The 27,528-nt window shown below is 43.1% G+C and overlaps 1 protein-coding gene across 7 annotated transcripts in view; it reads left to right on the top strand.

Moving 5' to 3' along the window:
- The first annotated feature begins 12,063 nt into the window (after positions 1 to 12,063).
- Positions 12,064 to 27,528, top strand: part of CSNK1G3 (casein kinase 1 gamma 3) — a 133,343-nt gene continuing 117,878 nt past the window's right edge. For 5 of the 7 annotated variants that reach the window (XM_060235540.1, XM_060235539.1, XM_060235538.1 and 2 more), the window contains exon 1: positions 12,303 to 12,691. The gene's annotated coding sequence lies outside the window, so the exon portion shown is untranslated. Of the gene's footprint in view, positions 12,692 to 14,835; positions 14,899 to 27,528 lie in introns of all 7 variants that reach the window. The other 2 variants (XM_060235537.1, XM_060235534.1) reach the window with 2 other exon arrangements.

The raw sequence follows: 27,528 nt of genomic DNA, 5'->3' as shown, positions 1-27,528 counted from the left end.
TCCCTAACAACTGAGTTGTGCGAGTCCACAGCAGAAGTATTTCTAGGAGAGGGGAAACTGCGATTGGGTGCTGGGGAAGGGGCTCATCAGTCCGAGGTGTGAGGGGATTGGCAAGGCAATCATGCCGCTCCCTAAGGGGTTTGCAAGCTTCTGCAGCAGCGGAGGCGACCTTTGTTTTTGGTTTCAACAACTGCCTATGGGACACGCTGCTATTTTTGCCAGCATAACGTTGCGCCCCTTGGGCGGGTGTGTGTCATGGGCCAAACTGCTCAGGAAGCCGCCTAAGCCTGGCTGCGCCCTCAACTCCACCCCCTCCTCTGCCTGAATGCTGCGCTCCGCCTCACTTCTGCCCACGCTTGGGCGCAGCCCTCAGCCGCCGCTGCCCTCGAGCAGAGTGGTGCTCAGGCAGCCCCCCGCCCACATAACTCCCCTCCACTGTGGCGGTGCAGGTCGTACGTCAGTGCAAACCCTACCTGCACCCACGTAGCGGCTCGTCTACTCCCAAAAGACTTTCTGCCCCCCCCCCCCCCCCCCCGGATTGTGCTGTAAGTGTTCTTGATGGCCTGGTATCAAAAATTGTATAACAATACCTCTCACACAACTTCTTTCTATGGTGTTGGTCCATTACATCCTCTTCAGGCAGCCTGGCTGTACTTTCAGGCTGTATGTATTACAAGATAACTCAAATGCATGGCTGGCGAAGAAAGGAGATAGAATGCTGCTCTCAGCTGCACTCTTCCTTTAGAGGGCTGGTGGTCGCCAGGGTGGTAGGCATTGATAAGCAGTGCCAAGCCGCCCAGTGTTAAGAGTAACACAATGGAAAATGCACAGCATTTCCATGGGTGGGACAGCCACCTCTCACCCAACTGCACAGCTAAGGAACAAGGGCTCATTAGGAGCTGTAGGGCAGATGGAGAATGCTGCTACAACTCTCTTGGGAGGAAGCTGTCATGGGCCTGCAAGCACTATAGAGTCCCACCATGGATCAGAAGGCAGTTACTTTTTATAGGGGCTGCTCATCATATATGCCATCCAACTGGGTGATGACTTTCCATCAGTTTTGCAAGCTTGCTAGTTCACGTCCCTGACACAAACCTCAACCCAGAAAGTAGCTCAGCGAAGTTTAGAACATTAAAAAGTTCTGTTTGATCAGACCAGTGAGCTAACTATCTGGACAAGCATACAGCAGCCAACCAAATACTGTGGAAGGTCAACAGGGCATAGATAACAAGGCCTTTTCCTCATAGATAACAAGGCCTTTTCCTTAAATTACCATAACTGGTAGCTGTTGATGTATCTATCCTTCATGAATCCAACTCCCTTGGAAGCCATCTACGCTCACAGCCATAAATATATTCAATGGGAGTTAATTCTGCAATTACTCATTGAGTGAAGTAGTATTTCCTATTGCCCATCAACTTCATTAGGTGCCCCTGAATTTTAGTATTATGGAAGGTAAAGTTCTCTCTGTCCACTTTCTCTACACCATGCATACTTTTATAAATCTCTATTCAAAAGTTTTTAAGAGGAATATCACTATGCAGTACAGTCTCTATAGCTTAGCAACAGAAAAATAAGTGAACTTTTCTAATACATTTAGTACCTGATATTAGATGGCATACCTCCTTACTGCACAAGAGTCCAAGCAATAGTCTAAAGCATCATGCTGCAGCACAACATATCAAAGCATACCAGCAGAGCATAAAGTTAGTATGGCTTTTCTTTGGCCTATATCCTTATTATAGCTTTTTGCCCTCTGGCATTAGGTGGTTTGATGGAACTTTCTGAAGTCTTCAATGTCTGCTCCTAATTCCCCCCTCCCATCTGATTATACAGATGAGCACAGCTTCTTGTGATTAACTGATTACCTCATTCTTAACTTTGGCCTTGAAAGAGATAGGATGGTATCTGCAGCAAGGTCACTTGTGAGCCAGAGCAGGCCTGCTAATAACCACGTTATTAGCTGACTCCGTAAAACATTAATTTAATGTACTATTAAATTTAGACAAACTGACTCACGATTAATGAGAATGTAATATACTGAATCTAAACACTAACATTAGTAAATATAAAATTTATGACAACTTCTCTGGAGAACTTAAGAGTACAATTCTATGCACACTTGCTTGGGAGAGCAAGCACCATTGAATACGGCGGCTTACTTCCAAATAGAAATGCACAGGATTGTCCTGTAAGTAAACTCTGAAAGACTAAACAAGATGAGCTGTATGAATTCCTCAGGGGTAAATATCAGGCAGTAATGCTAATTATATTTTTACCCAAATGAGAGCTTGTTTCTGAAAATTCTAGCATGCAAAAAAGATGAAAACAGGATTTATGTTTTGAATTCTCTATGCAGCAAATGTATCTTTGAATTTAGATTGGAAACAAAAGAAACTGACTAAAGAAGGTGACTGACCAGGAAGAATACTGACTACCACTAATTCTAACTGAAATGTTGTCAATGTTTATTTACTCCTGTTCAAAAGGTAAGTGGAAATTTTGATCATTTGTTTTTAATTTTATCATTTCACAACTCTGTTATCCTAGCAAATTTTGTAAATACTCGAAATGATCCTGAACCACGAACCTGAATGGGAAGTAGATCCCAGATAAAATTAATAAAGGAATTATTACAACATCTGCATTTATCATTATGTGTATTTACCATGACCAGCAAATACAGCATATTTCTGCATAGATTACAGATTCCTATTTCCCCTTCCATAACACAGTGTATAATACATATCCTCATCGTCATAATGCTAGTGCCAACATTATGCCCATTATTATCACAAATGAAGGATAACATACAAATTTTGCATAAAGTTCGCTAAGTGCCACTCCTTTTGTGACCAATTTAAATGACAGAATCTGAACTTTTATACGCGCACACACACAAGAAAACATTGACATATATGTGAAATAAACAGGCTTATATTTCATTATTTGTGATCTGTTTGATTCTGTATATACTGAAAGTATAAGATTTATTGAATTTTTAAATACAATCCAAAATGAGGCACTGGCGGCTATCCAATGCACAATTAAGCACTGTTAAGTTCCACAGACATAAAGGCAGAACAATGGAAGTTAAGCATGCATAACCATGTATTGGATTGTAGTCATTTTCTGTTAAATAAGGACGCAGGAGTTTGGGGTTCTGAAGTCCTTGGACATGAGAAATGATAACTAAAATTAACTTGGAAATTTTGCTTTTGAAGACTGAAGGAAGATGTCCAGAGTTCTGGTAGGGCTGCCAAGTGCCTGTTGATAAAATGTCCTGATCCTTTCATAGAAGTTTAATGGGATATTACTTACCAGATGATGTTATTTAATTCCATGTCATGAAAAACTTTAGGTGCCCATTTCTACATATTAAAGGTAAAGGTAGTCTCCTATGCAAGCACCTGTCATTTCCAAATCTGGGGTGATGTCGCATCACGACGTTTTCACAGCAGACTTTTTACGGGGTGGTTTGCCATTGCCTTCCCCAGTCATCTACATATTAAGCCTTTATTAAAGGGAGAGGGTGTTTTTCTTCAAGCCTGTTGGCAAGCCTACAAGCTGGTGCCATTTACAATATATGGGCATAATTCAACCAAACTTAAGTATGTTTGGCTGCAATCCTAAAAATGCTTTTCTAGAGTAAACTCCATTGAATAAAATTAGATGGACTTAGAATCAGAGTTGGAAGGGACCTCCAGGTTCATCTAGTCCAACCTCCTGCACAATGCAGGAAATTCACAAATACCTCCCTCCACACACATCCAGTGGAAGTCCAGAAGATGGCAAAAACTCCAAGATCCCTGGCCAAACTGGAGAAAAATTGCTAACTGACTCCAAAGTGTAAATCAGCATTTACCTGGGTGTGTAAGAAAGGGCCGCAAGAACTGATGCAATCCGTCCTGCTCTCCTTCTTATGATCTGCCTAATTCACACAATCAGCATTGTTGTCAGATGGCTATCTAGCCTCTGCTTAAAAATCTCCAAGGAAGGAGAGCTCACCACCTCCCAAGGAAGCCTGTTCCACTGAGGAATCGCTCTGTCTAGAAGTTCTTCCTAAGGTTTAGCTGGAAACTCTTTTGATTTAATTTCAACCTGCTTGTTCTGATCCAACCTTCTGGGGCAACAGAAAACAATCATCCTCTGTAAGTCTACATGACAGCCTTTCAAGCAGCTGAAGAGGGTAATCTCAGTCATCTTCTCTCCAGGTTAAACATAGCCAGCTCCTTCAGCCTCTCCTCATAGACCCTTCAACATCTTCATTGCCCTCCTTTGGACATGTTCCAGCTTGCCCATATCTTTCTTAAATTGTGATGCCCAAAACTGAACACCGTACGCTAGGTGAGGTCTAACCGGAGCAAAGCGATACAATCACCTCACATGATCTGGACAATATACTTCTACTGCATCACACTGCTGACTCATGTTCAGTGTATGGTCCACTAAGACCCCTAGATCCTTCTTGCACATACTACTGCCAAGACAAGTCTCCCCCATCCCATAATGATGCATTAGATTTTTTGTTTTAGCCCAGTTTCCCAGTCTGTCAAGATCATCCTGTATCCTGTCTCTGTCTTTTACTGTATTTGTGACCCCTCTCAATTTAATATCATCTGCAGATTTAATAAGCATTCCTTCTATTCCTTTATCCAAATAATTTATGAAGATGTTGAACAAAGCAGGTCCCAGGACAGATCCTTGAGGCACTCCACTTGTCACTCCTCTCCAAAAGGATAAGGAAGAATTCACAAGCACTCTTTGGGTGCAATCTGTCAACCAGTTACAGATCCACCTAACAGTAACAGGATCCAAACCACATTTTACCAACTTGTCAAGAAGGGTGATATGAGGAACCTTATCAAAACCCTTACTGTAATCAAGATAAACTATGTCTGCAGCATTCCCCTGATCCAGCAAAGTAGTCACTTTCTCAAAATAGGAGATCAGATTAGTCTGACAGGACTTGTTCTTGAGAAACCCATGCTGAGTAGACTTGTTTTGGCTTGCTCATTTTGTGTTCTATTGATTCTAATAGGAGAAAAACAAGGACATATGTAATTCTACCTCTGGTTTTGATTGTTGGAGAGAGCAACTCAGCATGCCTAGACATGTGTGTGTGCCACATCACTTTAAGATGTATAAGTGTTATCTCCTTGAATGGAATGCTTCTCTTTGTCTTCACCTAGGAACTGCCCTCTGATCCCTCCTTCTCATGTTGTCCTCTCACATAGCATTCCATGGAGAAACATCTCTGCAGATCTTTCCTGTAGATACAGTGCCCTCATACTCCCACACATGATGCTGGACAAGCTGCCATTTGTGACAGGGAAAGTACTCTTTAGAATAGGCTTATTTCTCTCCTTTGACTGTAACCTGAATGTCAAGTAGATCTACTTGAATAAATTTAAATTTACTTTTTCTGCAATATACTTATTGGGTGGTTTATTTACTACACTGGAATGTTTATTTACTTTTGTGTATATTCTTTTGGTAAAGGTTTTCACTGAGAAACTAAAGAAAATATCCTTTTTTAACCAGGTTTTAAAAGTGCAGAGGCACTTATGAGATGTCTTTTAACTCTTGACTATACTTTTGTGACTGAAACTATCAAGAAGAAATCTTCCCAAATTTATTTTCTTTTACTAATACCAAATTATCACCCATCACACTTCTATGACTAAGCAAACTCTACTTTATTAACCAACTAGTCTAATACTAATATTTATGGAAATGACAAAAAATGCTTAACTTTGACTATATCACAGATTGAATATTTTATCTTCCAGGACAAGAACTGCATATTTTAAGAGAAAGATGTATCAATGGAGAAAGCTGGAAGGATATTTATTGTACATGAGGGACAATTAATGCTTACAGAGGTTCATTTTGTTCTTCTAGACCTGGTTGCCCATTATTTCCCTAGATTGATTTAATAAGCAAGTAGGTAGATCATATAGCAAGTAGGTGAGAAACTGAATTGAGAAGATCAGCACAATGCATGAGTATAACTGTACTCTACTAATATGGAGCAGAGGTCCATCAATGGCTATTAGCCACAGTGTGTGTGTATATATATATACACACACACACACACACACACACATATATATATATATATATATATATATATAAATTTTTTGGCCACTGTGTGACACAGAGTGTTGGACTGGATGGGCCATTGGCCTGATCCAACATGGCTTCTCTTATGTTCTTATGTTGTGTCAGTGACAGTTCACTAGATTTGAACCTGTTCATCATGAATGTGCATTCATAATTTTGTCTGTCCAAACATATATATGCATTATGCTGCACATTATCTGAACTGACCAGACAGAAGCCACAGTCTAACAAATCTACACATATATAGAAGAAAACCACTCATGAATCTGCAAGTTTCTTTGAGGTTTCTCTTTCAGCAAGCCATACTCCTAAAATAGTGCATAATCAGTTACTATATAAATAAAAGCCCAACCATGGTGGCAATTTTGAGCATTTTCATTTGTTAGATGTGGCTTGCACAGGATTGGCTTCCACTGTCTCTGTCATGCCATTGGCTGATTCTCTTCTCCCCGCCTACTGCCAGACCCATCAGGCAATAACTCCAGCATAAGCCCAATGACCTTCGAGGGAGACAGTTCTCTGCTGACTGGGGGCTTCCTGATCAGTACTTCCTCTCCTCAGGGGCTGGTTGTAGGAAGTCCAGGACCAGTTCGTTTGAGAACAGGTGCAAGGTGCGAGGGTGTAAAACAGGGGAAATATTTGTGGTGCCTGACCCCCCAGCCCTGCCCTCCCCCCGTAGCTACGGGCCTGTGCTCATGAGAAAACAGTAGGGTTCCTTTCCTTCAACTGAGGTAAAAGGAATGTTCATTCACAGCAGGGAGGGGCCCTTTCCACCTGCCAATACTCTTTCTATTCCAATTAGGCTACAGTGGGCTTTTATGACAGAATGGACTCCGAGGGAGAGGACTTTTCTCCTGGGGAACCACTGCTGCCAATCTCCAGGTGAGTATATAGCAACCAAACAGAGTAATGTGAAAAGGTAGAGCAGGAAGGGAAAGCCTGTGTGGCTTTCCCTTCCTAATCTCCAGGTGAGGCCTGGAGATCACTCAGAGTTACAACTGCTCTTCAGATGGCAGAGATCAGCTCCCTTTGAGGAGGGGAGTGAATGCCTTCACTTGGGTGGATGGGAAGACACAAGGCTGGGAGGAGCACTTGCACAGAGGCCTTTAGTGGTACCTTTTCACGTTGGTCAGAAATTCCTAAGCCCTCTGAAGGAGGCCTTTCCTCCTGGGGAACCACTGTTGGCAATCTCCAGGTGAGGGCTGTAGAAGCTTGACTGGGTGATTTCGAACCAGCCTAACCCGCCTCATGAGTTGTTGTTCAGATCAAAGGGGGAGAGGAGAATGATAAAAGCTCATGTAATGGCTGATGACTCCTCTCTATTAAACAGTCTGTCAGAGATAGACTGTTGGTCTGAAAGGTCTCACCACAGGCCTCTGAGGCAGAATTCATTGGGCCCAGTGCTGACTTTAGCTACTAGTTCCAGGTTGGTGAGAAATTCCTGGAGATTCTGTGGTGGATTTTGAGGAGGCTATAGGAGTTAGGACTTCAGAGTGCAGTCTGCCGGACCCAGGTCCTTGCTGTGGAAGCTGACCGACTGATTTCAGACCAGTCACAGACTTCCAGCCTAACCTGCCTCACAGGGTTGTTGTTCAGATCACATGGGGGGAGAGAATGATGTAAACTGCTTTGGTCCCCCCCCCCCTGTGAAGAATGACTTAATTTTCCTATATAGAGGCTGCAGGGAGGGCAAAGGTGATGGAAAGCTGAAGTCAGAGGGCCAGATAAAGGGAAGGAAATAGAGTTGCCAACTCCAGCTTAGGAAATTCCTAGAGATTTAAGGGGCCAGGCCTGGAGAAGGCAGGGTTTGAGGAGAGGTGGGACCTCAGAGAGGTACAATGTCAGATTCCAAACCAACAATTTCTTCCTGGAACCACTGTTGCCAATCTCCAGGTGAGAGCTGGAGATCACTCAGAATTACAACTGCTTTCCAGATGCCAGAGATCGGCTCACCTTGAGGTGGGGTGTGTGAATGCCTTCACGTGGGTGGGTGGGAAGACAGCAAGGATGGAAGACACTTGCCCAGAGGCCTTCAATGGTACTTTTCCATGTTGATGGGAAATTCCTGGAGATTCTGAGGTGGACTTTGAGGAGGGCATAGAAGTTAGGGCTTCAAAGTGGGGTCTGCTGGACCGAGGTCCTTGCTGTGGAAGCTGACTGACTGATTTCAGACCAGTCACAGACTTCCAGCCTAATCTGCCTTAAAGGTTGTTGTTCAAATCAAAGGGGGCAGAAGAGAATTATGTAAGCTGCTTTGGTTCCCCACCCCCACTGTGGTAAAAGACAGCCTATCTAGAAGCTGCAGGGAGGGGGAAGGAGATGGAAAGCTGAAGTCAGAGGGGCAGATAAAGGGAAGGAGATAGGTTTTCCAACTTCAGGTTAGGGAATTCCTGGATATTTAAGGGGTGGGGTTTGAGGTACAATGCCTTTTCCTCCTAGGGAACTGCTGGAGATCACTCAGATTTGCAACTGCTCTCTAGATAGCAGAGATAAGCTCCCCTTGAAGTGGGGGGAAGTTAATGCCTTCATTTGGGTGGGTGGAAAGACAGCAAGGGTGGCAGGCGCTTGCCCAGAGCCTCCTTCTAGAGCCCATTGTATTTTTTTTCACAACGGGCCTTACTCCTAGTACTGATAAATATTATTAATTATATTCTTTTTTTGTATATTCTTTTGGTAAAGGTTTTCACTGAGAAACCAAAGAAACTATCCTTTTTTAGCCAGGTTTTAAAAGTGCAGAGGCACTTATGAGATGTCTTTTAACGCTTAACTATACTTTTGTGACTGAAACCATCAAGAAGAAACCTTCCCAAATTTATGTTCTTCTACTACTACCAAATTATCACCCATCTTTCAATTATTTATAATTGGGTGGTTACAAATTGATCCTATATTTTATTTTGATGGCAGCTGCTATGCCAATATAATGCATTTCCAGAATCAAAGTAGAAAGCAAAACAGTTACAATAGAAATAAATGATACAGCAACAACTATCATGCCCACAGTGTCCTAGCAACTCCTTTGCTACCCATGTGTCATGACATTGTGCAACTATGCCCTCCATGGTAACCAAGCAGAAATATACCAATCAGCATACAGCAACCTCAGGAATGCCAGGACAACATTAGAGAATCCAATCCAAACCTCCTCCTATACATTATATGAGTGTGCTTCAGGAAGAGCCCTAAGCACTTTTCTTGTCAGTTGCTTCCATGGTCCAGTGATAGAACAACAGCAGCCAACCTTGCAGCCAGGATCACCTCAGACTATAGTTTTAACCCTGGATAACCTCAATAAAGCATTCATACCCTTCTTGACAAATTTTGTAGTTTCCCAAGACTTGGTCTATTTCACTTCTTCCAGCCCTGAAATCACACAAAGCCCAAGAATCTGCCACACCCTCAATGCCATCTCCCTTCCCCTCTCCTAGTGCTGGTGGTATCCAACTGCAAAAATGGTTGTACAGGCATTAGATGCTGAGTTCCAGTAGTGAAGTAATTTAGCAGTAATCTCCCTGGCAGGTGTAACTAAAGGTTACGATTGTATTGGCCACATTTTTATTTCACACTATCAGTACATAAAAGCACAACATTTAGGGTTGGTATGTTAAATCTTTAGAATAAAATTTAAGCTAGAAAGGTTCTTATTTATTATTTAACTTCTGCTTAATAACTGAATACAAAGAAAACCTGATGTAAGAATGTATAATAATACCCATTGATTTGCTGCAGAATGAGTGTAAAGCAAAAAATAAAGGGGGACATCAAAATTCAAGCCATTTTAAAACTGGCAAAGTGACACTTGCTATTGTGAAATGAAGGACAATTGTTCCAGAAGACAGCCATCTGGCAAGCCTACTCTAGGCTTCAATGAACATCCTTTGGGAATAGTTGGGGAGGGGGAGAATCTGCTCATGAGTATTCATGCTGGGAAACTAACAGCATGATCCTAAGCAAGTTTTCTCAGAAGTAAATACCCTTAATTTGAACAGGACACACTGTCTAGCAAGTAGTATTGGATTAAACAAATGGTTCACTCCATCTAATCCAGCATCCAGTTTCATGCAATGGCTAACCAAATGCCCTGCAAGGCATAAAAACAGGATATCTAAGCTAAAGCCTCCAACAGTTGCTGCTCTCCATCCCACTATTAGAAAGCCACTGTCTCTGAACATGGAGGTTCCATTTATTCACCACACTACTGATGGACCTATCCTCTGTGAATTTGTCTAATTGCCTTTTAAAACCATTAAAATAGCTGCCATCATTATGTCCTGTCCAAATCTTCTGTGTACTGACTTATTGGACATCCATTTTTCTAATAAAGGAATGGGAGAAAAAGTTCGCAAGTACGGTAACTTTCTCCACTGCAAGTTAGTTGTCTTTTTTCTTCATTGTGACTTCTGTTTAAATTTTCCTTAGCCTTTCAACACCAGGAACATTTTGGCTGCTTTTGATCTAGGACTACAATATCCTTTTTGAAATAGGGCAATCAGAACTGTATTCTGATGGTGGGTGATAATTCGGTACTAGTGGAAGAAAATACATTTGGGAAGATTTCTTTTTTGATGGCTTCAGTCACAAAAGTATAGTCCAACAGTTAAAAGGCATCTCTTAAGGCTTGATGTAAGTTTGAATCCCCACTCTACTAAGGAAGCTAACAGGCAGGGCCATCTTAAGCAGAGTTACACCCTTCTAAGCCCATTGACTTCAGTGGGAGAATAAACTCAAGCAGCTTTTTCCTGGCACATATGGTTGCCACTTTTTGAACTGGTCCCTCTAGCATCAGTTTGATCTACAGCCACCATACCATTAAAAAATTTCATCAACCCAATTCCACACACTAAACTTCTGTTAACCAAACAGGATGTTTTCCTCCTGACCAGCTGGCAACCCCTAGTGCCTACTCTACTTCACCTGATTGTTGTAAGGATAAAAAGGAGAAGAGGAGAATTATGAAACCTTTTTGGATCCCCAGCAGTGGAAAGAGAGTTATAAGTGATGAGAGAGGGGAAAGTACCAGCACTCATATAAAGTTGCACTGATTTCCAGGGGCGGAAAGGCCAGAACTTCAAGTTGCCCGATGGCAAGTGGGCCCCCTTAAATATTAGACAATATATTAAAAATGTTAATGACCTTTTAGTAGCTTGAAAATATAATAGACGTTCCAATATTATTACTGTAATGCTACTAAAATTTACATTGGATTTCCAACAATTTTTCTCCCTCATGACTTGGGGGAGCCCTCTACTCAAGGTGCTGATAGTGTCTGGTCCCAACCACACACAAGGCAGCCCTGGGTGTAAGTATCTAACAAAATAAACCTTTCACTTTTTAAGGGAAGTCTTCTTGCCTTTTACTGATTGCTTGATTTGAAGTACAGGGAAAGGTTTCTTTTCATATTAGGATATATTTTAAAAATAATTGTAAACTCATCTCCCACCGTTACATCACAGTTACATATAAAACCGCTCATACCTTTTAAAAAGCAATAAATACAGTCCAGCTAAGAGATAAACACAGAACAGTCTATGTCACTTTGGCGTGAAAACGACAACACGTCCCTTGAGGGCTGTAGTAAGTGGGACTGGCTTCCCAGTAAACAGCCTGCCCTTTTCAGTTCGAGAGAAAAAGCCAACAAGTCCCTCTCCCCCAACTCGCCAAGGAAAGAATAATTCATACCGAACCTGCACAGCCTACCCTTTCCCACGCTACAAGCACGCCTCTCATTGGTCCCCTTTCGCCAAACATCGCCCACTCCAGCTTATCGTGAATTGTCTATTCCTTGTGCTTAAGTATGGTTTCTTTCCTCAACGCTGGTTGTTCAGGTCTCCTGTCCTTCCGTAAAGAACAAGGCAAAGGGGCGGGCTCCAAAAGCTTCCCAACCTTCTTTTGCCCTTTCTCGCCTAGCCGTATTTTCCCACACTCCATACCTAAAGCGTTTAAAAGCTCCACCCACCGCCCCTTGCGTGAGTCATCGCTGCCCTGCCCACTTTCTCCCATTGATTTGAGTGTTAATTTCCTCATGGCCGGCTTATCCGCTGCTGCCTCTCCGCCCCGTCGGCTGGCCCCGCCCCTCCCCCTATGCCTGCCCAAGTAGTTGCTGCAGCCGTTGTTGTAAGGCTGGCCGAGGCCCGGGAATGGGTCAGCAGGGCGCTTTCTTGCTCTATCGCCGCCGCCACCATCGGGACGACTTCTGATTCCTTTCTGAGCGGCACCTCCTTCAGGGCTGGCCTTGTCTGTCTTTCCGCAGGCGGGCGGGACGAGGCCGTCAGGCGGGAAAGGGGAGGATCAGCAGCAGCAGCAGCAACGACTCACCGTTGTTGCCTGTCTGCCTACCGTCGCCGGAACGTACACTCCGAGAGCGCTTCCCCCTCCCCGTCGTCCCTTCTTTCCTGCGCCGGCCAGGAACAGCAGAGGCTCCTCCCCTTCCCCCCTCCGCAGCTGCCGCGCCACCTTCCTCCTTCCCTTCCCCCGGTCCCTGCTGCCCCCGCGCCCGAGAAGCACCTGCGCTACTCCCCGCCACCTCGAGGAAAGGACAGGGCCGGAGGCAGCTGTGTTCCCCAAGGTAGGGTCGTCTTACACAGCGGCGCGGAGAGGATGTGGGGTGGTGGTGCCGCGCGTTCTTGTGGGCAGGGGGAAGAAGAGGGTGTCTTTTGAAGGGTGCACTACGGTAAAAATGTGTATGGGGGAGGAGTAGGGATTGGGGCCCTGCCCAGTAGGTTGTTGCTTGTGTGAGGGGAAAAGATGGCTTGTGTTTTGCCGGTGGCCGGGGTAAGCTAATGTGCGTTTGTTTGGAAGGAGGGGGGAGAGAAAGGAAGGCTAGGTTAGGTTCCCAGGCATGTAACGTAAACGGAAGCTCCAGATTTGTCTTAGGGTGGGAACAAACGACAGGAGTGCTCACAGTCATTAGTCTGTTTTGTATTGTCTGCGGGAGTGTGTTGAGGTTTTTTTGGGTGTGGTGGTGGTCATCGTGCGTATGTACATAATATTGGAGAATAGCAGTTGTACACACTAATTTGCCCATCGGCTCGAGGAGGGGTGTTGAATGGAATGCCAGGTAGGGGTGATGGCAAGGTTCATGGTTTGGCTCCTCCAACCAGAAAGCAGGAGAGAATCAGCAGTCTGATGCCCTTCCTATGAGGAACTAGGCTCCTCTGGATCTAGGCTCATCACAGAGGATTTATTATCTTGATAACATAACACAAGTGTGAACGATGCAATGTGGTTGTATGTAGTCTTCTCCTTCTCAGTGACCCTGGATACAAAAGTTAGGGTGGCCAGTTTGGATTCCCTTTTTCATAGTTGGAGCCAACTTCCTGTAAAGATGTATAGCTCTTTCTTAAAAGCTGTTGTTTTTTTAAAGCTGCAAATAATTGACTGTAGCATTACAAACCAAACTTGTGATCTCTTCTGGAGGCCTACTTGAAGAATTAACTAAGCTGCTTGTATATTGTAAAGTCAAGTAAGAGAGAATTACTTGTGAACTCATATTGTGTGCTTTAAATATGAATGTTTTGCTTGACTTTCCCTCTAAATAGTTTGTAAGAATTAATGCTCTTAAGAGCTATGCCTGCTTTTTACTGTGTTGTAAGTTGTTTTGCATACACCACTATCTAACAGTGTGAATGAGTTCTTTCCCCCTTCTAAATTGTAGATGATTATCTTGAGTAAAAGAGAGAAAGATTAAAGGGTATCAAGTCTTTAAAACAATGGTATAAGTTGTTTTGTAATTATAGTATATAATGTGTCAAGGAACTATGGGAACCTAGGTAATCCAAAATAACACACCTGTACTCAGGCAGCAACACCTTTACATTTCTAAAATTAAAATGATTAATACAGCTAATAATAAAACTGCCTTGAATCTGCCACTAAAACAGATTGTGTATGTTTTGAGGTCTAAAAAGTAATGGGTAAAAGTATTCTAAAAAGCATGCTGCTTCAGAAAGCTCATTTGGAATATACTAACAGTAAGACTAAGTTTTGCACTGAGTTCCCTATTTGCAGAAAACTTAAGTATTTCTTGGTCATGTCATTTTTGTAATAATAACTCTTTACCAAATGTTGTCTTCTTCCCTAATTTTCTTCATATTTGAAAAGCAAATCAGGTCTGATACAGATTCTGGCTGGACTATTTTTGAACCTCCTAATTTATGTATGATTTAAATAAAGTGTTTATATTTTAAGCCTGTGCTGCATAAACAAAGATTTTTCACATATTAAAATATTTTTAATCAGCCATACAACAGTTTTCTTAAAGTTCTTAAAACATTTGTGCTAAAAACTTAATGAGGCTTCTGAACTGTTCCTGTAATGCTATATTAAGTTGTGATAAAGCATATATAAGAATAATGCTCTGAAAGTTATAGTGTTATATACGTTTAACATCTTACCATAATCCATCCTATTTGTGCTTTGTTACCATGTTCAGGAAAGTCCTTAACTGTTTGAAAAAAGGTACTAAAGAATAGAACAAAGTTTGAGTCCAGTGGCGCCTTTATTTTTTAAATTTTTATTTTATTGGGTTTCTAGCCCACCCTGCCCCTCAAGGAGTCTCAGGGCAGGTTACAACAAGGGTTAAATACAAATCGCTTCTAAAATAACTGGTCAGTGCATAACAACATAATAAAACAATACTAAAATCACATCAGTAAATACAATAATAACTATTGATGGCATCATTTGATTTTTCCCTCTGCTCCTGTATAGGTCTCCAACTTGGTGCGGATGGATGGCAGTTGACGCTGTTGGGGCAGGCGAAAGACATAACTTGTAAGACCAACAAAGTTTAATTCTGGGAATACGCTTTAGTCTGCATGCACAGTTCTTCAAATACATTATAATAGTTTCCTTCAAGCCTTACATATAGGTAGAGAGAGGGTGGGGGGTTAGTTTCCAGAAAGGGATAGTTAGAGTCAAGATGTATGAGTAACTGAGTGATAAGTATAGCTGAGACTGGATTAAAGCAGTTGGTAAAAACTGAATGGCAGCGAATTAGCATACAAATGCAAGAATTAACAAACAGATGTGAGAATTAAGTTTGATTCCAGTGGTACTTCCAAGACCAACAGAGTTCAGTTTTGGGTGTAAGCAAGAACTGAGAGACTTAGCATGTGTAGATGCACACTTCTTCAGATACATTGAATCACATTTCCTCAAGTGTTACATATAGTTGGGCTGTTAGCTGAATGTTGTTTAGGAATGAAAGTTTAAAAAAGAATGAAAGTTTATATGTGATATCACAAATGGTGGACAGTAGATAAAATATTCTTATTCTTTTTCAAGATAACAGTCTAATAGCCTTGTTGGTAGCTATATCTCATGAATGCATCCAGTTCTCTGTGTCTACATATACAGATCCTTATGCTTTACTTAGTTTGTGTGTTTAGCGCCAACAGTGTTTTGACAGGATAGATAACCTAAACTTGGGGGTGAGGGGAGAGAGAAGAGAAGAGGAAGAAGAAGAATTAGTTTTATATCTCGCCCTTCACTTGAGTCTCAAAGTGGCTTACAATCTCCTTCCCTTCCTCTCCCCACAACGGACACCCTGTGAGGTAGGTAGGGCTGAAAAAGCTCTGAGAGAACTGCTCTTGAGAATAGAGTGCTAAGAGAACTGTGACTGACCCAAGAGCACCCAGGTGGTGCATGTGGAGGAGAGGGGAATCAAATCCCGTTCTCCATTTTATAGTCTGTCACTCTTAACCACTACACCAAACTGGCTCTCTGCACTGAACTGGAATCAGTATTCTGAACTGGCTGCACCAAACTGGAGCTCAGAACCACTACACCAAACTGGAAATGCAAGCTAAGTGCATTCCTACCTATTTGAGCAGAGCACATAACTGGTACAGCCAAAACTGGGAGGGGAGGGACGGTGGCTCAGTGGTAGAGCATCTGCTTGGGAAGCAGAAGGTCCCAGGTTCAATCCCTGGCATCTGCAAAAAAGGGTCCAGGCAAATAGGTATGAAAAACCTCAGCTTGAGACCCTGGAGAGCCGCTGCCAGTCTGAGAAGACAATACTGACTTTGATGGACCAAAGGTCTGATTCAGTATAAGGCAGCTTCATATGTTCAAAACTTATTACTCTGATTTACCTGCTGTGACAGACTGCATAAGTGCTGTATGAACACGTAATGGACTGTGAGGGGTTAATTCCTCACAAAGCCAGAGAGCCAGTTTGGTGTAGTGGTTAAGTGTGCGGACTCTTTATCTGGAACTGGGTTTGATTCCCCACTCCTCCAATTGCATCTGCTGGAATGGCCTTGAGTCAGCCATAGCTCTGGCAGAGGTTGTCCCTGAAAAGGCAGCTGCTGTGAGAGTCCTCTCAGTCCCACCCACCTCACAGGGTGTCTGTTGTGGGGGAGGAAGATAAAGGAGATTGTGAGCCACTCTGAGATTCGAAGTAGAGGGCGGGATATAAATCCAATATCATCTTTGTGACAGGCTGCTCCAAGGAATTTGTTAGACATTAGTTGAGCAGAGAAGGACTAGAGAGCTGAATGCCTAGGAGAGAGCAGTCTCAATTCAGACCTTACTGAGAAGAGTCTAGGACTGATGAGTCTGAGTCTAGCCCTGACAGAGAAGGGTTTAGTACTGAAAGGGTTTGTGCTTAGCCCTTGCTGAGAGCAGGTTAACACAGGTGGAAACTCTGAAACAAAAGCCTCTCATTTTAAAGATTGCAAGTCATTGTGAAAAGCTTAAGAAACTCTCATTTGCTTGAAACATATGAACTGTAGTCTGTGCCTATATTGATTTGCCTCAGAAATTTTACCTCTGATTTTACCTGATCTTTCCCTTCTATGGTGAATAAAATATTGTGTTATTTTTGAACTTTAAAAAAGCCTTGAGTGCAATGTCAGTGGTTTAAGTTAAAGGGGGAGACCTTGTCCGTTCCCTCTAGTTCCTGGGCTGAGCCAGTAGCAAAATTTCATACCATGACTGGGTGGGACAGCCATAATTCTTCAGAAGGAAGAAAATCAATAAATAGGGCTGCTCAGTCAGAAAGGGGGAGAAAAATAGAGGGAAAATCTTGCCTCTGAAGGAGGGAAGTGGGTTTGGTCTTCAAACCTGCTTATGCGTGCCATATTCTGCATTAAAGATGCTGCACATTAGTGCTTGTAAACCGTGTGAACTGCATTAGTACATAGCATTTATTGGAAGTTAATAAGTATGGCTCTTCTGTATCTGTACCAGTTCATGATTTTGAAGAGATTCTCCCAGGGTTGTTACACAATGGCTGGGCACTGCAGGGTACAGTGATGATACAGAGTGGCCTTAGTTGTGATGCAGACATCAGTGGATAATGACATCTTTCATACATGGTAGACTTTGATGAACTACTATTTTAAAAGGTTTTATATCTTTGTTTGGGCTGTGTGATAAAATCATGTTCACTTTTTGTTTCTAATAGTGGTAGTATTCCATTGCATGTGAAAGCAATCGAAATTACCATATAGAAATGGAGTTCATTTTAATAGACTTTAATAGACGATATCACAGTTCACGCATTATTGACTGAATGTTAACCCTATAGTATATCTTAGGAAAATTTGAAAAATGGTATATATGACAAGAATGAACATCTTATGCTCACTTTTGACGCCATTTCTATTAACTTATGTCACCTATACTAAATTTTTCGGAAGAGTGTTCAAACAAATCTGGGCCTTTTTTCTGTCATTAATAATAATAATAATTTTTTATTTATATCCCGGCCTCCCCGCCGAAGCAGGCTCAAGGTGGCTTACATAACATAAAATACGACATTACAATGGTACAATAATAAAACACCCCAATTATATAACAGTTATTCCTCAATTCAATATACAGTTACATTAAAACCATCAATTAAAACAACAGTTTAAAACCACAGATTAATTTGGTGGTACGATCTTAGTGTAACATAGCTTTGGATGACAATGGTACAATAATTCCACATTAAAAAGCCAGCTGGAAGAGGATGGTCTTGCAGGCCCAGCGGAACTGGTTAAGGTCCCGCAAGGCCCGTACCTCTTCTGGTAACTGGTTCTACCAGTGGGGAGCTGTAGCCGAGAAGGCCCTCTCCCCTGTCATTTTTAATTTTGCCTCCTTTGGCCCGGGGATTTTCAGGAGATTTTGCGAGCTAGATCTCAGTACTCTCTGGGGAACATATGGGGAGAGACAGTCCCTAAGGTAGGCAGGTCCTCGGCCATATAGGGCTTTAAAGGTAATAACCAGCACCTTGTAATGAATCCGGTACACAATTGGCAGCCAGTGCAGTTCCCGCAGCCTAGGCTGTATGTGCTCCCACTTAGGGAGTCCCATTAACAGTCTGGCCGCCGCATTCTGCACTAGCTGCAGTTTCCAGGTTTGGCACGGGGCAGCCACATGTAGAGGGCGTTACAGTAGTTTAACCTTGAGGTGACTGTTGTGTGGATCATTGTAACTTAAGCAAAAATTCTATAAACAGCTGGGAGCAACTTCATGGATTAACACAGATATTTACTGCCAGGTGAGGATGCATAGGAGTGGGTGCGGGTGTGTGTATATATATAGTAAAGGATGGCCTAGATGTTACAAAAGGGGTTATGGATGAAATTTTTACCTGGCTCTGATTGCACGGTGAGAATTGATCCTTCTCCTTTGCTAATAGTTAGCAAAGTTTATTTGGTGTGTGAAATCAATAAGTTTGAATGTTGTCCTTTAGTAGTTGTGCGATTTTGGTTTATATGCAGTTGTTTGCACATAACACAAATTATGGAACTGTATTCACCAAATTTGTATTCTACTATTCCTGCAAGGAATCCAGAGCAGTGATGCAGCCTTGCTAGGACCTGGTGCGGTAATGTTAGACTGAAAGATAGTGACTTGCCTGTAGGCAGCAAGCTTCACAGTTTTGGGATTTGAATTTAGTTCCCATATTGAAGTATAGCATTCATCCTGTTATTTGTGTGATCATATAGTCAAAAATAACGATAATGGCTAGAACCACTCTAGAATTTGTTTAAAGCAAAGCACAGCAGCTATAAAAAATTAATGTATTTTTAAAAGCAGGTGGAGGATGAAGTGAGGATGTGTTGACTCCTGCAAGGCTTGGGAGGGCAGAGTCCTTACTGCTTTCTGCCAGATGACAGCAGTGATGCAGCTGATGTAAGAGAATGCTTGGTTTTGTGCAGTATTTTGACAATGACTTCCACAATAAACATGTTGCACTGATTCTTGGGACTAGGTAGTATTTTACTCTATAGTCAAGCAGTCCTGCATTTGCAAGCACAGCTCTTCTGCAATCATGTCTCCAGAAAGAAGGTTACTTATTTCCATCATAATTCTAGCTAGGAATGCAGAGCGAATGTGGCATAGATGAAGAATAAAGAGACCCAAACCCCCATTCAGCTGTGAAACCTCTGCTGGATGATCTGCAGTTACACATTTTTCAGCATAGCCCTACCTTACAGGGTCGTTGTGAAGATAAAAATGGAGGTGAGAAAGGAGAACTTGGTAGGGCACCTTGAGCTTCTTGGGGGAAGGGTGGAAGGTTGTGGTTAAAATACATGGTTAATAGCTAGTTCATTTTATTCTTGGGAGGTGCTATGAAATGGCCTTGGTATTTGGTCTGAGTTTATCAAGCAGAGTTCCTAACCTGGGCTGACTGCTCAGGTGGCTGCAAGATCGATCACTGTTCACCATGCCCAGCCCAGTTGTCACTGTGCAGTTGTATATAGAAAAACAGTAGTACTAACAACACAAGCTCTTATTTGATCCGTTGTTATTACTGTGGAGCAGCCACAGTAGCCCTGCTTAGCTGCAGCGCATCTCATTTTAGCAGCTAAGAAGGGTTGGTTATAGTCAGTTCTTGGATGGGAGGACACCAAATGTGAGTGTGTGGTTGGGAGGTACGTGTGGATTTCCTGCATTGTGTGGGGGGTTGGACTAGATGACCCTGGAAATCCCTTCCAACTCTATGATTCTGTAAAGTGGTGCCAAGAAACTCAAGGTGTTTAAGGGTTGGGGATATTTAAGCCTTTTGTTATCTGATATTTTTACCTTCACAGCTGTCTGAATTTCCTTTTCTGTCATGAGGACTCCAGTAGTGGAGGTGAGTCAGGCTAGGATAAAAACATCTTAACAGCTTTTCCTATTTGTGCTCCATTTCTCCCATATTTTAAATTTAAATTTTAAATTCTCCCATATTTTAAATCCCAGGAAACCTCAGTTGGAAGGAAAGGAAAACAAGATGCTGTTTAGAAATGGGATGAGAATTGATGCTTTAGGATGTTTCAGGGCTGCTTTTCTTAGGATGGCTGTATGTCTGCTTCGTTGCTATATCTGACTGGGAACATTGTGGAAATTTCAAACCACCTGAAGCCATGATAGGTTGTCGAATGGTAGCGTTCCTTAATGGGTGCTTGGCCATTCCATGCCACTTTTTTTGCTTTTGATTTATTTTATAATCACTACAAGTGTTCTTTACTGTGTTGGACTAGGGGTCTCCAACCCTGTTGAGTGTGTAAGTACTTCTGGAGGTTTGAGAACATGGAGTGGGCACCACCACCAGATGGCTGTCTTTTGGAGTCTAGGTTCAGACTTCAAATATTGAGATGCTCAGAGCAAAGTATCATCCTGTTTCTGTATGGGTGCTCCCTGCATGCAGAACAGTAATGTCTGCTGGACCCTGCTGCTTCAAAGAGAGTAAAGAAAGCCAGTATTAGGTCTTGGGAAAAGAAGTGAACACCAGAAAGCACCTCAGAAAGCACCATGATTCCTACTGGCTCCATGTTGGGAATCAGTGTTTTAGACTTTTTGAAAGATAATTTGTCACAGTTTCAGTGAAAACAGATGAGATTAGATGGCTAGAAATGGGCACTAATAAAGCTTTCCCCTGTTGTGAGTGAGCAAACATTTTTATTATATAGTCATGTAGCAGGGCTGTTAAATAACATTTTTTTCTGGGGGTATAGAGAATTGAAATTATGCCCATTTCGCTGTGTGCCCCAACTTCACCTTTTTTAAAGAAAGTTTGTATGATACCTCTCCAGACCTGGGAGGGGCCATGGCTCAATGGTAGAGCATCTGTTTGGCGTGCAGAAGTTCAGGGTTTAATCCCTGGCATCTCCTGTTGAAAGGGCCAGGCAGAAGGTGATGTGAACAACCTCTATTTGAGACCCTGGAGAGCTGCTGCCAGTCTGAGTAGACAATACTGATAAACCAGTAAAACACAGCTAAAATAAAATTAATCACAGTAAAACACAACTAAACACAATAAAATCAAATTCTAATTAAAATGAATAAAACAATCAAAGTTACTAAAAAATATGCTGACAAAAGTAGCCCAGGGCACAGAATCACAGAAAATGGAACAATCGTAGATATAATAAAAGCTGAACCTGGTGGCTCGATCCTCAGTTTTTATTGGATGATGTGGCTACCACAGGAGTGGCCTCGCACTCTGTCTGGCACCACTCCCCCTGTCATTGGGTAGCCTCACTGTGATCCACCTGCCACCGGCCCTGTCAGGCCAGAACCCCATCAGAAGGCCACTGACCTCTGAGCGAGACAGTTCTCTGCTAAGAGGTTCTCCTGGAGAATTACTGATTACTACTTCCTCTCCTCAGTCCATCCCCCCCCCCCAACAATACTGCCACTATTTTGCTGCCTCCAACTAACACTCCCCGCCAAAGTTGCACTCGCCCAGTACACCCCCTGCCCCCCCCTCCCCACACATATATATTCTATTTATAAATATGCCAGAAACTCCTTCTTATGGGGTAATCCACCTCTTCATTTACAGCACAGTTTGTGGTTGAATCCAATGTGAACTAATATCATGTGGCAGAAATACATGCTTAAGTAACATTGAACTTCATTTAATAACTATATACCCTGAAGCAAACTCTGACAGAAAACAATTAAATTTCTTCATGGCTTGAGTGCATGTCAACGAACAGAAAAGGAATGTTCCATCACAACAGAGGGGAGGGGGCAGTTCAGCACCAGACTATATTTTCTATACTCTCTATACTCAAGCCCCCTTTCCAGCTGCAAATAATCTTCATTCTTCCTATTCAAATTAGGCTACAGAGGGCTGCTTGCTTTAAGAGGCAGATAGCCATTTGAAGGCTCCCTTTCGCTCCCCCCCACCTGCAAGTGGGAGAGGGTGAAAGGCAGACTTCTAATGGCTGCCTGCCTGCTTGCCTGCCTTCCTATCTCTGTCTCCCAGTCTTCCTTCCTTCCCCTTTATTTTACTCGTTTCTCCCAAACTTTAACATAATTCTCACTTCATTTCTCCCTCCCTCCTCCCTTTCTGTCTTTGGCTGTTTCTACAATTGGCAGAAGATCCTCTCTCAGTGCTCATTTTAAAGGATTCATTTATATTTTTCGATATCCTCTACACTCAGTTTGTCGAATGGGCATCGAAAATGGTTTCACCCAAGAGTTGCACCTCACTTTACAAGAGCACTTTTGAACAGTTTTTCTGAACATCCAGATCTAAGGTCATAATTGTAGAACTTTCCCTCTGAGTTTTCAAACTACTCCCCAAAGACCGTTCCCACATTTCATCATTGGCTTGCAAGAGCACTGGTTCAGAAAATCACTAGGTGCACTGCTCAGAGGTGTGTTGGCGTGTACTCTCCTCCGAGCAGGGCTTCCCTTGCAAGGAAAGCCCAGCTTGGAGGAGAACGCGCCTGCCTGGCTGCTCTCACCTTCAAGGTGAAAGCAGCTGGGTGGGGCATTGGTGCAGCTTCTCCAAGCTGGGTTTCCCTCACAAGGGAGGCCTGACTTAGAGGAGAACACATCCTGTCAGGCTGCTCTCGCCTTCAAGGTGAAAGCAGCTGGGCAAGGCATCGGAGCAGCTTCTCTTAGCATAACTCAAAGGAGAACAACTCCACAGTGCGCTCTCAGAGGTGCTCTACATCTCTAGGAGCACACTGTAGGCCTGGCTCAGCTGGAGCCTGCCCAGTCCTCCTTCCATGCCACATCACCTGCTCTCCCTGCTGGCAGGAGTGCGATGGCAGGGCGCAGGGCAGGTGCTGGCTTGGGGCACCCAAGGCCCTACCACTAGGCCTGCCCACATCCCAGGCAGGCAAAAAAGGCAGTGGTGACATGTACTGCTCAGAGGCTGCCTTCCTTTGCAAACGAATGCAGCCTTCGAGTGGCAGAGAGGCTCCCCACCATCCCCTTCACTTGCCTGGGTCCTGAACAGGTGAAAAAGGTGGCGCGTGGCAGCAATGTGTGCACTGCCATGAGGGGCTGGGGTCCTTGCCTGAGGTGGCAGGACCCATGGCCGGCACATGGGAGCAGGCAAATTTGGCAGCAGCCTGGGGCGGCACCTTGCCTATGGGGCACCCCCTCCGTGCCACTCTTGGCTGAGAGCGACTGGCTGGTGCATCAGCATCACTTTCCACCAAGTCCGACTTCGAGCACAATGGAAGCTGGGCTAGAGGAGAACGCACTCTGCCCGACTGCTCTCGCCTTGAAAGCATGAGCAGCCAAGCAGAGGATGTTCTTCTCCAAGCTTGGAGAAGAGTGCGCCCAGCCCACCTGGATACCCTCACCTTAATGCGAGAGCAGCTGAGTGGGGTGCTTTCTTCTCCCCTGAGCTCGACTTCCCTTGCCAGGAGAAAGAGGCAGCATGTGGCAGCAATGTGCATACTTCCACACGGGGGACGGGAGTCTTTGCCTTGGGCATCATCTCTCTCCTGCTCCAGGTTGGTGGCTCTGCCCACTTCTCCTCCCCCCTCCTGGAATAAAGGCCCAGTTCCAACAAGTCCCAAAGCAAAGCCCATTTTGGATGGTTGGGAGTGTGTGTGTGTGTGTGACAGCAGCGCCTTGATTGGGGTTTCAGCCCCCCCCCCCAACCTATGACCCAGCAATCTTGAGAGATAGCTAAATTGAACCTCCAGCCTCTGGGAGGGGCAAGGGCCTGCAGGCTTTCTTCCTTCTTTTGCAAATGTAGATGTAAAACTCTGCAAAAGTTGAGGAGCAAATTTTTAATGTGGAAGCATTTTGAATGATGTGAGTTTGTGGCAGATGGATTCAGTGCTCACTATATCTGGAGCAAAGCTGAATGGAGAACGGGCCTTTGTCTTTTTCTTTCATTCTGTCTATCTTCTCATTTTTCTTTCTCTCCTCCCTCCTCTTTTTCCTACCTCTCTTCTGTTCATTCTCCCATTCATTCTCCATATCTTTGTCTTTCTTTTTATTTCATTCTGGCTGCGATCACACACACTAAATAATGCACTTTAAATTAGGGTTCCCAGGTTCAGTTCAGGAAATATCTGGGGACTTTGGGGATAGAGCCAGGATACTTTGGGGGTGGAACCAGGAGCAAGGTTCTGACAAGTATAACTGAACTCTTTCACTCTTTTCTCCCCATTTTTCCCCTACTGTTCTTTCTTTCTCTTTTCCTTCCTTCTTTCTTCCTACACATTCATCACTCCCCTCCCAAATATTTTTCTAGAGCCTGTTGTATGTCTTCCTACAACGGACTTTACTCCTAATTTAAAATAATATTCATAAAATGCTAGGCTAACAGACCATAAAATAACTAAAAATATTGAACACATTCATCAAAAACTTGGAGAAGATATTTTGACCTAACAGATAGTAAAGTAGGCATTAGACAAGCATCAAGGAAGACTGTGTTTCAAAGACAATGTACTATCATCCAGGCCCTATCTCTGGTTGCCATCTGGCCTGTCTTTGCAGGTGAGGGTATAGAGAGCAGGACTTGAGAAGGAAGATCTCAACTGGAGATCTGGACAATATGGAAGAAGGTGGTCATTCAGGTACCCTGATCCTGAACCTTTTAAGGCCTTATTGGTAAGAACCAGAACTTTGAATTCCACCTAAAAATAGATGAGTAGCCATTGCACATATTTCAATATGGAAGTGATACAATCCCTGTGTTCAGCCTTTCTGATAAACCTGGCTACTGCATTCTGGTCCAGTTGATGTTATTGAACAGTTTTCAAAGGCAGCTCCATGTGCTGTACATTATAATAATCTAACCTGGATCACTGTGGGCAGATCATTTTTTTTCTTTTTTTAGGAAAAAAGGCTATATCTGGTGTACCAGTTGAAGCTGACCAAAGGCACTGTGTCACATTGAGGAAACTTGAGAGCCTCCAATAGTAAATAATGTCAGGTCTTGGGATTGCACAGAACAAATACACTGAAAGAAGGGATTTGCCTGCAATTCTTAGCTGGATATTAATTGCTGAAGAAAGAGGAAGCTTTTTTTTCAAGTACCATTCCATTCTGCAGTACTTGCAGATTCTGCAGATCTGGTCTAGGCAAGGCTAGAAGATGTAGTTGCAGCAGCTGGAGATACTGAAGCACCACTCAGTTACTGTGTTTACACAAGTTTAGTCTTTTTTAATAGCACAATTCTGAGCATGCTCACTACATGAGAAGAGCCAGTAGTCAATCTTGTCCAGCATCTTGTCTCACACAGTGACCATCTAGTTTCTCTGGATGGCCTACAACAGGCCATAGAGATTGAGGACTTCCCTGATGTTTCCTCCTGGCTCTTGGATTCGGAGGCTTAGTGTCTTTGAATGTGGAGATTTCCCTCAGTCACCATGGCTAGTAGCCATTGATAGACTTATCCTCCATATATCTATCTAATCCCATTTTAAAACTGTTTATTCCTGTGGCTGTCAGTACCTCCTCCAGCAGAGAATTTCACATTTTATTCACTCGCTGTGTAAAGTGGTATTTCCTTTTGTCTGTCCCAAACCTGCTGTCCATCAGTTTCATTGGATGCCCTCGAGTTATAGTATTTTGGAGAGTGAGAAAAAATTTCTTTGTCAACTCTCTCCACCCCATGCATAATTTTATAAACATCAATTTGAGCCAGTTTGGTGTAGTGGTTAAGTGTGCGGACTCTTATCTGGGAGAACCGGGTTTGACTCCCCACTCTTCCACTTGCACCTGCTGGAATGGCCTTGGGTTAGCCATAACTATTGCAGGACTTGTCCTTGAAAGGGCAGCTGCTGTGAGAGCCCTCTCAGCCCCACCCACCTCAAAGGGTGTCTGTTGTGTGGGGAGAAGATATAGGGGATTGTAAGAGTGGCTGATTCAGAGACAGGGTGGATAAAAATCAATGATTTTTTTTAAAAAATCAAAAAAAATCAGATTTTTTATTTAAATCGGATTTTTTTAAATTTAAATTGGATTTTTAAATAAAATGCTTTTTGAGGAAAATATATTATTATCCAAAGGTCATTCCATCATGAAATATGGATTAGTTTTTAATTCTGAAGCATAAGGCTGCATATTCATTCAATGTTTAAATTTTTTGGTAATAAATTCTATTACTCCATTCACAATGTCATGCTCTTCCAGAGGTTTCTGTAAGATTACTGGGCAGTTTCTCTGTTTACAAGATATTATCACAGAACACAGATGCTTGGTTTTGCAGTTCTCAAAACTGTAATTTGTGTCTGCAGAGATCACATGCCTCTTCTACACAGCAAAAATGTTATAAAATGAGGAGAGTTGAGAAAAAGTCCTTAATCTCATTGTTCTAAAAGCCTATGTACACAGAATCAACCCCTTATAGGGTTGCCAAATCCAATTTAAGAAATATCTGGGGACTTTGGGGGTGGAGCCAGGAGTCTTTGGGGGTGGAGCCAGGAGACATTGGGGGCGGAGCCAAAAGCAAGGGTGTGACAAGCATAATTGAACTTCAAGGGAGTTCTGGCCATCACATTTAAAGGGACTGCACAAATTTTTAAATGCCTTCCTTCCATAGGAAATAATGAAGGATAGGGGCACCTTCTTTTGGGGCTCATAGAATTGGACCCCCTGGTCCAATCTTTTTGAAACTTGGGAGGTATTTTGGGGAGAGGCACTAGATGCTATACTGAAAATTTGGTGCCTCTATCTCAAAAAACAGCTTCCCCAGAGCCCCCGATACCCGCGGATCAATTCCCCATAATTCCCTATGGGAATCGTTCGTAGAGGTGCATGAGGGCTCTGGGGGCGGGGCTTTCCCCGCCGGCCAGCTGGCTGGGGGAGGGGGGAAGCCTGTAAAACCAGGGGATCCCCCTCTGGGACCTGGGGATTGGGAAGCCTAACCCCTTAAGTGCTAAGTTTCAAAAAGTTCAATGAATAGAAAAAAATTGCTTGGAGTGGAATAGATCTACATAAGAAGAAACTTAAGTGTGAGGAGAGAGGGGCAAGCAGTAAAAATGAAAGTGAAACTTTTTGAGCAGAATACTCCACAAGACTTTGGATCTTTTGTGTGTATAACCCGAGGTTTATCACATTGTTCTTTCCCTGAGGGATAAAACCTATAATGGCAGCAGATCGTAAAAGAGACCCAGTTTGGGAGTATTTTAATGAAGTTCCTCTACCTATTGCTAAGGCAGGCATGCATGCAAAATGCAAACACTGAAACAAAGAAATGCAAGGCCTGGT

The sequence above is a fragment of the Heteronotia binoei genome, chromosome 4 (genome assembly GCF_032191835.1).
Source record: "Heteronotia binoei isolate CCM8104 ecotype False Entrance Well chromosome 4, APGP_CSIRO_Hbin_v1, whole genome shotgun sequence".
NCBI classification, from domain to species: domain Eukaryota; kingdom Metazoa; phylum Chordata; class Lepidosauria; order Squamata; family Gekkonidae; genus Heteronotia; species Heteronotia binoei.
The sequence above is the reverse complement of the archived record's forward strand: the minus strand, read 5'-3'. Positions and strand labels throughout refer to the sequence as shown.